The following is a 14242-nucleotide window of genomic DNA, read 5'->3' as shown; positions in this document are numbered from 1 at the left end:
GGTTGGCTAGATATTGGTTGGTTGGTTGTTGTTCTTCATTCTGGAAGAGGATCAAAATGACATCACTATGTTGGAATCAAGTTACAGTGTGTCAGACTATGGCTGATCAAACCAATATGAGCTCAGAAGGCTCTACCACAGGGTGGGCACAAATAGTCCATGTGAACATTTGGGGTGGATTCTTTAAATTTGTGCATCTTGGGGGTTTTTTGTTTTTTGTTTTTTTTTTTAGCTGCTGAAAATCTGCTTTGCTCATTGGACACAGCACCTTCTTTGACGTAGGCACACCATGCTGGGCAGTCCTTTGCCAGAATCTCCCATGTCATTCAATCTATTCCATAGTTCTTCAGAGAGACCTTGAGAGTGTCCTTGTATCACTTCTTCTGACCACCATGTGAGCTCTTGCCTTGTGTGAGTTCTCTGTAAAACACTCTTTTAGGCAAGTGAATGTTTGGCATTGGAACAGCATGGCCAGCCTATTGGAGTTGCGCTCTCTGAAATACAGTTTGAATGCTTGCAATTTAATTCAAGGAAAGATCTTAGGGTCTAGTACCTCATCTTTCCAGATGATCTTCAGAATCTTCCTGAGACAACTCAAATGAAAGCGAATCACTTTCCTGGAACGTTGCTGGTAAACTGTCCAGGTTTCACAGGCATACAACAATGAGGTCAGCACAATGGCTCTGTAGACTTTCAGTTTGGTAGGCAACCTAATATCTCTTCTCTTTTACGCTTTCTTTCAGAGCCTCCCAAACACTGAGCTAGGCTAGATATGATGAGTTAGCTGTACTTGTACTCATTTACTAATCAGGTCATTTCAGCCCCAGGGTAGATCTTTGCAGATGATCATTCTGTAAATATCCAAATATTCCTTTAAATGATGAACTTCTCAATGCATTTAGAATCATCTTTATTTTTACAAAAATTCATTAGATTAAAAAAAAAAGTCAATCAACAGGCATCCACTAAGTACTCATTACAGCCAGCACCACTCTGAGCTTTGGGGACACGCAAAAAAGGAAAAACAAACAAACAAACAAAAACCCCAACTATCATCCATCTCTGCTTCAAGAAACTCACGTTACAATGGGGAAGACAACATTTAAATATGTATGTACAAGATATCTAGCTCATTAATGAAGAACAATCTTAGAGGCACAGGAATAGCCAAGGGTGTAGATAACATTTGTAAGGTGCCATGAGGTTGGCAATGCATTTTATACATATTTTCCTATTTGATCCTCACAATAATTTTGCAAGGTACTTGCTATTATTTTCCCAATTCTAAGACTTGAGAGAAGTTAAAATGACTTGCCCAGGGGCAGTTAATAAGTGTTTGAGGTAGAATGTGAAATTAGCACACATTAAATTTCAGGAAAATGTTACAGAAAGGAAGGCATAGCTTTATTTAAGACTTCTTGGGAAAGAAGGAAAAAACAAGGAGGAAATGGAGAAAACAGAAATCGAAAAATCACTAAAAGGACAGCCAGTAAGCCTGAGAATGATGGGGTTGGGCTACTTCAATTTCTGAGCCTTGATTTCCTCATCTATAAAATGGGAATAATTATATTACCTCACGAAGCTATCATGAAAATACTTCATAGGCCTTTCAGTGTTGCATAAAGATGACATTATTACTTTCATTATTAAGTAATATTTATAATGCGTCAATATTGTTTCTATGGGAGATTGTTTTCTGAATTCCAAATAACCTACAAACAAATTGAATTTTGGAACACAACCCATTTTCAAGTTGAAGACTGCCTTCAGTTGCTAAGTACCAGAAATCGAGCAGACCAGATGTGTAGTGCTTCAGTTTCTGCCTACATCAGGCTGTTTAGCCCTGGGGTTGTAAAAATCTGTCAAAGCACTTTGCCTCTAAAACTCTGTTAATAAGATCGGGGCTTGAGACTGGACCTGGGATTTTGTTGGAGGAAGAAACTCCTTCTACTAATGCAGGTCAAATTCCTTAGAATTTAAAGGTCGGGGCAGCTAGGTGGCACAGTGGATAGAGCACCGGCCCTGGAGTCAGGAGGACCTGAGTTCAAATCCAGACTCAGACACTTAACACTTACTAGCTGTGTGACCCTGGGCAAGTCACTTAACCCCAATTGCCTCACAAAAAAAAAAAGAATTTAAAGGTCAATTCCTTAGAGGACGAGCAACTGGCTCATGTGGTTCACAATGGTCCCAAACATGGCCTGGGCCAAATTAAAATATAATTGGGCAACATTTAATAAAATAAATACAAATACAATAAAACACAGATATTACATCTTAAAACTAAGTCAATATGTGGCCCATAGGGATCATGTAGGGATTAATAGCCCCTGTTTTAACTTGACTTTGATACTATTGGCCAAAAATCCTTTGAGGATATGTGAGTGGTCCATGGAAACACAACCTGAATGCTTTAGAGTTGGCTTCTTGAGCCCAGGCCTTCCTGGGCTCAACTCTTTACTCACCACATCATGATGCTTCTCATACATTCATTTGTTGAAACATTTATTATGTACCTGCTGTGTGCTAAGCTCTGGGGATGCAAAGAAAGGCAAAAGAGAGTCTCTGCTCTCCAGGAGCTGACATTCCAATGAAAGAAACAACACTGTTTTAATCCATGTACAAGTTATCTATAGGATTCATTAGAGGCAGCAATTATAGAGGCATCTGGTGATATAGGTGGACAGAACAGGGGACCTAGGGCTAGGAAATACCCAAATTCAAATCAAGCCTGGGATACTCACCAGCTGGGCAAGTCATTTAACTTTTGTTTGCCTCAGTTTCCTCAACTGTAAAATGAAGATAACAATAGAACCTACCTCACAGAACTGTTGGGAGGATCAAATGGGATAATATTTGTAAAAAAAACCACTTAGCACAGTGGCTGGCACATAGTAGGTACTTAATGAATGCTTGTTCCCTTCACTTTCTTTTCCTTCACCCTTAATTGGAGATAAACAATAGAAGGAAGGCACTAGGAATAAGGGGAATGAGAAAAGGCATATCTTAGAACATGGCATTTTAGCTAGGATTTGAAGGAGGCTGGGGAAACCAGGAGGCATGGGGGACAGATGATGACAATGCCTATATTCTGGAGGAATGTTTTGTGCAAGGTACTGCAAGGAGGCTGGTGTCATTGGATTGCAGTGGATATATGTGGGAGAGAGGTAAGGAGAAAGAAGACCGGGAAGCTAGGAGAGGGTCAGATTGGGAAGAGATGTGAATGCCAAATGGAGACACTGGAGTTTATTGAGTAGGGAAGTGACAAGGTTAGCTCTGCACTTTGGGAAGATTAATTTGTCAGATAAGTGGCAGATGGACTGGAGTGGGAAGAGACTTGAGGCAGGGAAACTAACCAACTCCATGTGAGGTAACTCGCTCCATTAAAGGAAAGCGGTCATTGTTTTACAACTAAGAGTGTCTGGGGGAATTGCCAGTTTTAGTGATTTGTCCAGAGGTACACATTTACTATGGGTCAGAAACTGACCCCAAAGCTGGCTCTCTATGCAACGGGACTTGCTCTTAGACAATAGTCTTTCTGAGAATGTCCTTAGGGGGTGGTTTCACAGTAGAACTGGGTCTTAAGGTGGACCCAGAAGGATGGGTAGAAATTGGGTAGGAAGAAAGAAAATGGGATCATAGGATTTACCTCTAGAAGGCACCTAGGAAATTAGTTTAGTCCAGCTCCCTTATTTTGCAGATGAGATTCATTCAATTCAATTTGGAAGGCATTTAATTAAGTACCTTTTATGTGCTTACTTTACTAGGTGCTCAGGATTCCCATAAGGAGCTTAGTTCTACTGGGATACTCACACCGCCCCCCCCCACTTTCCACCTCCTGGCTTCCTGGCATCCTTCAGTCCCAGCTAAAAATCTCACCTTCTTCAAGAAGCCTTTTCCAATACCCCCTCCTTTTTTTTGCAACAAACATTTATTTTATTTTTTCCAGTTACATGTAAGGGTAGTTTTCAACATTCATTTTCATAAGATTTAGAGTTCCAAATTTTTCTTCCTCCCTCCCTTTCCTCCCCCCTCCAAAAGACAGCAACTACTTTATATATGTACAATCCACAAGTGTTCTTTTTATCAGTTCTTTCTATGGGGGTTCATAGTAAGCTTCCTCATTAGTCCCTTGGGATTGTCTTTGATGATTGCATTGCTGAAAGTAGTTTAGTCATTCACAATTGCTCATTGAATAATACTGCTGTCACTATGTACAATGTCCACCCAGCTCTGCTCACTTCACTATACATCAGTTCCTATCAATCTTTCCAGGTTTTTCTGGGATCATCCTGTTTGTCATTTCCTATAGCATAATACCATTCCACTACAATCATGTATCACAGCTTCTTCAGTCATTCCATAATTGATGGACATTGCCTTGATTCCCAATTCTTAGCCACCACAAAGAGTTGCTATAAATATTTTTTGTATAATTTTTCCCCCTTTTCTCTTTTTCATGATTACTATTTTTAACTGTTTCCCTCCATCCTATTCCCTTCCCCATGATATTTACTCTATTATCTAACTTCTTTCACCCTATCCCTCTTCATAAGGGATTCGCTTCTGTCTGTCCCCTCCCCCAATCTGCCCTCCCTTCTTTTGCCCCTCTCTCTTCATCCCCTTCCTCTCCTATTTTCCTGCAGGGTTAGATAGATTACTCCATCTAATTGGGTGTGTGTGTGTTAATTAAGGTCTTTGAGCCTATTCTGATGAATGTAAAATTCATTTACTGCCCTGTTCCTCCCCACCACTTCCCCCACTCCATAAGCCTTTTCCTGTTTCTTTCATATAGGATTTCACCCCATGCCACCTCTGCTCTTCCCCCCCCCCACCCAGTGCATTACCCTCACCCTCAGTTATACCCTAAAGATGTCATCATGGGGCAGCTAGGCGACACAGTGGACAAAGTATTCACCCTGGAACTAGGGGGATCCCAGCCAAAACCTTGCCTCAGACACAAGACAGTCACTCACTGCATGACCCCAAGTATGTCTCCCAACTTCAACTTTTTATGGTTCTCTAGGGTCTTGTATTTGAAATTCAGATTTGCCATTCAGTTCAGGTCTTTTCATCACAAATACCTGAAAGTCCCCATCTTCATTAAAGTCCCATTTTTTCCTCTGAAAGATTATACACAGTTTTGCTGGGTAGGTGATTCTTGATTGTAATCCCAATTGCTTTGCCCACTGGAATATCATATTCCATGCCCTCCAGTCCTTTAATGTAGAAGCTGCTAGATCACGTGATATCCTGACCAGGGCGCTACAGTACTTGAATTCTTTCTTTTTGGCAGCTTGCAATATTTTCTCCTTGACCTGAGAGCTCTGGAATTTAGCTATAATATTCCTAGGAGTATTCCTTTTGGGATCTCTTTCATGGGGTGATAAGTGGATTCTTTCCATTTCTATTTTGCCTTCTGCTTCTAGAATATCAAGGCAATTTTCCCTGAGAATATCTTGGAAGATGGTGTCTAAGATCTTTCCTTGATTATGGTTTTCAGGTAGACCAATAATTTTCAAATGATCTTTCCTGAACCTATTTTCCAGGTCAGAAGTTTTTCCAAGAAGATATTTCACATTGCCCTCTATTTTTTATTCATTTGGATTTGCTTAATTATGTCTTGGTTTCTCATAAAGTCACTAGCCTCCATTTGTTCAATCCTAATTCTTAGGCAACTATTTCCATCAGAGAGCTTTTGTCCCTCCTTTTCCATTTGGCCAATTTGGCTTTTTAAGCTGTTTACTTTTTTCTCATATCTTTCCTGTATCACCCTCATTTCTCTTTCCATTTCTCCTCTACCTCCCTAACTTTCTTCAAAGTCCTTTTTGAGTGCCTCTATGGCCTGAGTTTCTTGGAAGCTTTAGATATAGGGGCCCTGATGTTGACATCTTCCTCTGAGCATGCACCTTGATCTTCTTTGTCACTAAAGAAACTTTCTATGGTCCTCACCTTTCTCTGTCTGCTCATCTTGCCTTTCTTTTACTTGACTTTTAGCTCATTAAAGTGGGGCACTGTTTCCATGCTGCACTATCCTAAGCTTCAGGAGGTCCCAGGTGATATGATTTAAGGAGGATCAGGTTCTTCACTAACCTGGCCTGTTCCCTGGTCCATAGATGACCCTAGACCAACTTGCTGATCAACTAGCTTTGTGTGCTGTGGTTGTCAGCTCCAATGAGCCTGTGCCACTCCCCAGTATGGGCCACTGCTACTCAAGGCTACCTTCTGGTTCCCAGCAGGGGTGAAAAACCCAAGTTCTGCCTCAGCACCAGCATAGGCCCCTGTAATCTCCCCCCTGCCAAGGGCTCAGCCCTCTCACCAGACTGTGAGCTTAGTTCCAGATGACACTGGTGCTTCAGCTTATTCAGAGGCTCTGGGGGTCTTTTTCTCTGGTGAGGCCTTCCTGGCACTGAATCTGTGTCAGGGTGACTGTGGGGTTGAGCTCCACTCTTGCCTCAGCATAGCAGCTCCCTCCCTCCGACCTTCCAAGCTGTCCTTGGTTGGAAAATGATCTCAGCACATTCTTCTGTGGGTTTTGCTGCTCCAGGAATTGTCCTATGGCATTATTTAGATGGCTTTTTGTCTAATCCCTCTTAATTCTACTGCCTTTCCCAGCTTATTACTTTTTACTTGTCCTATACATGGCTTGTTTGTATGGAGTTGTTTGCATGTTATTTGCCCTATTGGATTGCGAACTCCTCAGAGTCTGGAAATCTCTTATGCCTTTCCCTGTATCTCTAGAACTTAGCACAGTGCTTGGTACACAGTGGATGCTTAATGAATACTTATTGACTTACTAACATGATGAATTATTTGTGTAAATAAATTCAAAGGAAGGTGTTAGGGAGGAAGCATTATGTAACAGCAGATACTCAGAGAAATGACTTGCCTAAGGTTTCATATATTGAGTAATAGGACAGGGTTTTGAACACAGCTTTATGATGACAAATACAATGCTCTTTACACTACAGTATCCTCCAAGGTTGGTAGCACCATATGAGCCAAAACATAGGGAAGAGAAAATTTAAGGCTTATTAGGGTCAGTTCATAATCTAGGTTGATTGGATGCTATAGGGAAAGGGAGATAACATTGGAGTGACAGATTGTGTGGCCAGAGGAACTCACTGGATTGGTTATTGGGCAGCTGAAATGTGACAGTGAAGGAAATGCACCCCCAAATTTACTACCTCCATCCACAAGATGGTTGAGTGCCTCCAAGGCAGAATTTTGTGGAGTTGAACTTTTGATGATGTGGTAATTGCAGAACACTTGCATTTGGGTTCCCTCTTTTCATTCAGTTGCTGTTAAAACCACCTCTGATTTGCATGTTTCCTGGATACCTGCTGTAAATTATGGAGTAGTAAATTTGTACAGAGAAACAACAGATGTTTGAGGTCTCTTCTCGCTGTCTCAGTCAGTAGCGATTCTCCCTCTGAGATGGAAAATATATATATATATATATGTATATATATACATATATATATGTATGTATATATATATGTATGTATATATATATGTATGTATATATATATGCAGGGAAAACAAATTGTAGAATTATAGTCACTACTGTTCATTTATTGTAGTCAAAATATATCCACTTCCTAGAAATTTCAACATGCAGTCTTATGGGTTGCATTTCCATTCAGTTCAACAATAATTTTTTTTTGAGGATTTAATACATGCAGAACACTGTCTATGAAGTGGGAAAAGATAAAAAGTTGAGGTAAGACTGACTGCCCTTGTTCTCTGCCCAAGTTAAAGGTGTTGGAGGACACAGAGAAAGTCAGAAGGTGGAGGACATGAAGGAATTGGAAAGAATGGGCTTCAGGACCTGCTATGAAAACTTTTTTTTTAATAAACTTTCCAACTAATACTAGAACCATACAATTCCAGAACCATGTAATCTTAGAACTGGAAGGAACTAGAGAGGATGTCTCATCTGGATTTTTCATTTTACTAATGAGAAAATTAAGACCCAGAAAGATGAGACAAGTTGCTCCAAGTTACAAAGCTAACACAAGTAGCTGATGAGATTGGATATAAAGTTCTGGGTTTTTTTTAACCTTTAGTCCACTTTCCCCCTACTATAATATACTGCTTACTCCTTATCATTCTTATGTGCTTTGTACATAGTAAGTACTGAGCATTTAAGGTTTAAACTCTTAAACCCTTTAAAGTTTGCAAAATGCTTTACAGATGTTATCTTATTTGTCACAAAACTCTGGGAGGTAGGTGCTATTATTATTCTTATTTCACAGATGAGGAAACTGAGGTAGGAAAAAGATTAAGTGGTTTGCAGAGAGGCAGGAGTGAGCATGGTGTACATGGTATGTTAGGGATCTATGGGTGAAATTGCCCCGACCAGAGTGAGTGACAGTGGGAAGTTAGGTTGTTGTTTGTTCTTCATTCTCAAAGAGGACCATGACATCAGGAAGTGATGTTATGACTTGCACTGAATTGGATTCAAGTGAGGGAGGGCTATGCAAAGCCACCAGCTTTACTCTTTCCTCCAGAACCCCCGGGGTCCAGTGGCAAGATATGTATCAGGATGACTGGAAATAGCCCCCAATGTTTGGGGCAATTGGGGTTACGTGACTTGCCCAGGGTCACACAGCTAGTAAGTGTCCGAGGTGATATTTGAACTCAGGTCTTCCCAAATTCAAGGCTAGTGTTCTATCCACTGTGGAAGTTAGGTAGGACAGGTAGAACAGGACCAGAATACCAAGGGTCTTAGAAACTAGCGGAATAGGCTTAATTCAGTGGAGGTCTTTGAGTATCATTGTAAACTTTTTAAAACTAGGGACTAGATATTTTTTCTATACAGGCAGGTAGGTGACATAGTAGATAGAGTATCAAGCCTGGAGTCAGAAATACCTAAGTTCAAATCCAGCCTCAGATACTTACTAGCTGTGAGATCCTGGGCAAGTCACTTACCCTCTGTTAAACCTCAGGTTCCTCATCTGTAAAATTGGAATAATAATAGCACCTATCTTCCAGGTTGCTATGAAGATCAAATGAAATCACATTTTTGAAGCACTTAGCACAGTGCCTGGCACATAATGAAGTACTACATAAATGTGAGTTTTTGTTTTGTTTTGTTTTGTTTTTTTAGTGAGGCAATTGGGGTCAAGTGACTTGCCCAGGGTCACACAGCTGGTAAGTGTTAAGTGCCTGAGGTCGGATTTGAACTCAGGTATTCCTGACTCCAGGGCCGGTGCTCTATCTACTGCGTCACCTAGCTGCCCCGTGAGTTATTATTTTTAACCTGTTTGCCTCAGGTTCCTCATCTACAAAATAGGGATAATAATAAGACCTACCCCCAGGGTTGTTGTGAGGATCAAATGAGATGGTATTTGTAAAGCACTTAGCACAGTGCCTGGCACATAGGAAGCAGTATATAAATGCGTTTACTTCTTTTCTTCTTTTTCCTTCTCCTCCTCTTCTACTTAACTCCTTTCCATTTTCTCCCCCTCTTCCTCCTCCTCGTCTTCCTCCTCCTCCTCCTCTTCCTTCTCTTCCTCCTTCTTCTCCTTTTCCTTCTCCTCCTACTTCTCTTTCTTCTCCTCCTCCTTCTTCTGCTCTCCTTCTCCTCCTCCTCCTCCTCCTTTTTCTTCTCCTCCTTCTCCTCTTCCTTCTCCTCCTCCTCCTTCTCCTCCTCCTCCTTTTTCTCCTCCTCCTCCTCCTCCTCCTCCTCCTCCTTCTCCTTCTCCTTCTCCTTCTCCTTCTCCTTCTCCTTCTCCTTCTCCTTCTCCTTCTCCTTCTCCTTCTCCTTCTCCTTCTCCTTCTCCTTCTCCTTCTCCTTCTCCTTCTCCTTCTCCTTCTCCTTCTCCTTCTCCTTCTCCTTCTCCTTCTCCTTCTCCTTCTCCTTCTCCTTCTCCTTCTCCTTCTCCTTCTCCTCCTTCTTCTCCTCCCCTTCCTTCTCTTCCTACCCCCTTCCATTTCCCTTTCATTCCCCCTCCTCTCTTACCTTATCTTCTTTCTCCCCTTTTTCCTCCCCTCCCCATTTTCTTCTTCCTCTTCACCCCCTTCCTCCTCCTACTTCTCCTTCACTTTCTAATACATGACCTTGGGAAAATCTTTTCAGGAACCCATGTTTCAGTTTCTTTATCTGAAGAAAAGGCTGGCCTAAACGATTTCCAAGGTCCCTGCTGTGCCTACTTAGTTGTTATGGGGATAATCACAGTCAAGTGTTTTGAAAAGTAAATGCACCGTATAAATGAAGGCTATTGCACATGCCTGATTACAGCTGGGCAAATGTATGCTAAAGTTGTTGCTAGAGTTGGAGAGAATGGTCTAAAAACTTGTCCTGTCAAAGGAGCTTTGAATAAGCTTTCAATGAAGGGCATGGCTTGGTTGGGAGATATTTCCAATAGATCTCCTGGCCAAGCTGGAGACAAAGAACACAGAAGATATTAGATACATATTTCTACTTTTCTGCAGGCCCTGTTGTGGGGGAAGCTTTCTTATTGAAAGAGAAATCTCTAGAATGATAAGTATGGTATCTGAGACCTTGGTAACTAGAACTAGCTCAGCAACTGGGTCGTTGTATTCCCTCATTGGGAGAAAATCCTTGGCCACATGCCGAGAGATTTGGCAGGAACAGAAATGTCACACCTTTCATGATTTAATGTATAGGTGGAACTAGTTATTGAGGAGTGTGTATGTGTGTGTGTGTGTGTGTGTGTGTGTGTGTGTGTATAACCGACAGTTTTTCCTATTACATCCTTCTGGGCACTTATCATTTTATAGAATGAAGCCATTGTCTGAAACTTAGGTGAAGAAAATGTAGTTGTTTAAAAAGTGAACTCAATAGAGTTATCTGCAAAGACTTGAACAGCCAATATTGTAAAATTCCTTCCAGTTTTGAAACTGTATGTGTCTATGGTTCTAAATTCTCATTGTATTAGTTGAAATGTTGAGACCATAGCAAACAAAATATATTGAATGACAGTTTCTGGCAAAATTTTTTTTAAAGAAAAGTGTTCTTTTAAAAAAATTCTTTTGGGGGGGGGCAGGGCAATGAGAGTCAAGTGACTTGTCCAAGGTCATACAGCTAGTAAGTGTCAAGTGTTTGAGGCCAGATTTGAAATCAGGCCCTCCTGAATCCAGGGCCGGTGCTTTATCCACTGCACCACCTAGCTGCCCCAGAAAAGTATTCTTTAGGCTACATCCTCTCAAGTTATATTTTTGCCAATTATTTCCCCATTCTCTAAGATTTAGTCAATGGCGATGTTACTCTTTCTCATCTACAAAATGAAAAGATTAGATTTAGTAATCTCTAAAGTTCCTTCCCACTTTAAAACTGTATAATTAATTATGTGATTCCATTTTCCCTTCAAATCAAACTCCTTCAGGGTTGAAAGGCACCTCAGATGACACCAAATCCAGCATGTACTCAAGCCAGCATCCATTCTTGGACATCTCTGGCAAGTGTTCAGTGTACACTTAAGTACTCCAGTGATGGGAATCTTAGAGGCAGGCCAAATTGGTAGGAAGTTTTCCCTTATATTGTCTGACTTTCTCTGTCTCATATCTCTTGTTCTCTCCCTTGAAGCAAGAAAATCACATCTGTTCTCTTTCAACACCTCAGTTTTTCAAATATTTGAAACCAGCTCTCATGTCCTCCTAAGTTTCTTTAGCCAGTCATTCTCTGGCCCAGTTCTGAATCCTTTTGCCATCCTGATTATTCTCTTCTCGACATACCACAGCTCGTCAAAGTCCTCCCTACAATGTGGTAGCAAGGACTGCACATAATATTCCATGTGTTCCAATAATTGCAGAATACAGGCATACTATAACTTTTACTGTTTTGGCCACTTTGCTTCTGTTAATGCGGTCTACACTACTGGCCACTTTTGGTTGTTACATTGCACAGTTGACTCATATTTAGACTGAAGTCTAATAAAATCCCTTGACTTTTTTTCACATGAAATATAATCCAGTCATTCCTTCCTTACTCTGGACCAGTGTAGTTGAGCTTTGCATTCAAATGTATGATTTTATCCCTATTAACAATTTTTTTCCTTATAAAATTTGGCCCATTGTTTTAGGCAAACTATGAACATGGTACTACATTACATGGTATGTGGTTCACAAGCCAAACCCAGTCCACTGCCTGCTTTTCTAGGGTCCATGAGCTGAGAATGGTTTTTATGTTTTTAGTAAACAATGTAAAATCTGTACTTGGCTTGAGGACCATAGAAAAGCAGGAGGTGGGCCTGTGGGCCATAGTTTGCTGATCCTTGTTTTGGGCAGTAGAGATCTCTTTGGATTTTGATTCTGGCATCCATCAGACTAGTTAGCTCCTCCAGTTTTTTCCCCTTCTACATATTTGGTAAGCATGCCATCTTTATTTTCATCTGAATCATTTAATATAATATTGAATACAAATAGGGCCATGGACCTAATGCCCACAATAGTCCACTAAAGAGTTCCTTCTAGTTTCATACTGATTTATTAATCACCAGTCTTTGGGTGTGACTGCTCAACCAGCTCTGAATCTACCTAATGCTTGTTATCTTCCTCACATTTCCCCTCCATCTTCCCTTGATTTCTCATGAATTCTAAGATGTCATTCCCTGCCCCCCCCCAAATTCCCACCATTTGTAATTTAGCGGCCAGTTCTTTCTTACTGGTAAAAGACGAATTCAGAATCACAGTTCTATTCATTGTTCTATTCCATTCTCATTCTCAAGGTAAATCAAGAATTTGTCAATAATTTTGCTTTTAAGCAGAGTAAATGCTAGATATCTGAATAACCAAATTCTTTCATCACTGCTTTATCTTTTCTCTGTTATAGCTTTTTGTTTTTGGTGGGGCAATGAGGGTTAAGTGACTTGCCTAGGGTCACACAGCTAGTAAGTGTCAAGTGTCTATGTGATAGCTTTTGAGATCTGATTTTGGAACTCATAATCCATTTCCTCTTCATGTTTGAGTGATATGTAGACTATTCCCTTCAGGGTCTAACTTATTTCTCCCTCTGAAGATACCAAATGCTGCCCAGCTTCCTTTCTTCTTCCTGGATTGTACATTTCCTATTTTCCATTTATTGTAGAGCTGCTCCAAGAATTTGTGGGCATAATTTTTGACTATAAAGGTTGCTTCCCTTATCCTTTAAATTTATCTTCAAAATAGGTGTTTTTATATACTCCAAACCTTACCTGTCATAAGGCAAATTTGAGGATCAATTTTCTTTTTCCTCCTCTTCAGTTATAGAAAATCTTATGGGTTTCTTATCTCAAAAATTATGTTTGATTTGGTACAGTTTTTTCATAGAAAGTTTACTGATGCCTTTTGTTTTTCTATCATGATCATTTTCAGATATGTCCTTCCCCTTTTTTGTTACCCCTCCTGCCTCCATCTCTCCATGAACTTTCCCTTGGTGGAAAAGAAGTTAAGTAAAACTGGTAGACACATTAACTTTGACAATAGGCCACATTAACTTTGACAATATATGTAACATTCTACATCTATCATCCCTTACCTTTCTGATACATGAAGGGATGAACATTTTTCATCTTTTTTCCTGGGCCAAGATGGGTCATTATAATTGCAGTTTTCTGCTGTTTTACTGTTCTTTTAATTTGGGAACATCTGTACCTTTAGGCTTATATGTCTATTTCTGTATCATAGGCTATATAAGTTTCTCTGGGGGAGGGAAGTTGGGGTTTCTTAGATAGTGGTTCAATGTCAATGTGTAATTAGAGATTCTAAAATCTGTCATTTATCAAGAACCTTCAGTGTATTCTAGAAGTGAGCCTGGGATTCCAACCCAGACAAACAATCTTTGTCCAGAATGTCTGATAGGTCAATTCTAAATCAGCAGTAGTATTCTGTGAAGGAAGACATGCTTTTCTTTTTGGGTTTAAATGGGAGCAGGTTGCTCTAGGGTGCAGGGGGGAATCATAATGTGCTGATCGACCCAGGAAATTTTAATTAATTAGAACAGTTTAGGAAACTTGACAGCCAGCTGGCCAGATTTCTGGTAGAATTCTATTACATATCCTTTTAAATTTCTGCATGCATTGATTTCTCTTGCAAATGAATTCCATCTCCCCACCCCCAAGCACACATTTGATCAGAAGTAGGTGGGTGGGGGAATAAGGATTGTTTATTGGAGTCAGCATACCCAGAAACATTGACAGTGGGTTCCTTTTAGGAGTCCAACATCATGATCATAATAGGACAAAATACAGAACTAAGTTGGCTCAGCAGCACTGAGGTAGATCAACTGATTGTTGCA

General features: G+C 40.4%; 1 protein-coding gene across 4 annotated transcripts in view; it reads left to right on the top strand.

Moving 5' to 3' along the window:
• Nucleotides 1-14242, top strand: part of TAFA2 (TAFA chemokine like family member 2) — a 578300-nt gene that overhangs the window by 284343 nt on the left and 279715 nt on the right. The window lies entirely within an intron of this gene.

Source organism: Dromiciops gliroides, chromosome 5 (assembly GCF_019393635.1).
Source record: "Dromiciops gliroides isolate mDroGli1 chromosome 5, mDroGli1.pri, whole genome shotgun sequence".
NCBI classification, from domain to species: Eukaryota; Metazoa; Chordata; class Mammalia; order Microbiotheria; family Microbiotheriidae; genus Dromiciops; species Dromiciops gliroides.
Note: the sequence above shows the minus strand (reverse complement) of the source record. Positions and strands in the feature narration are given on the sequence as shown.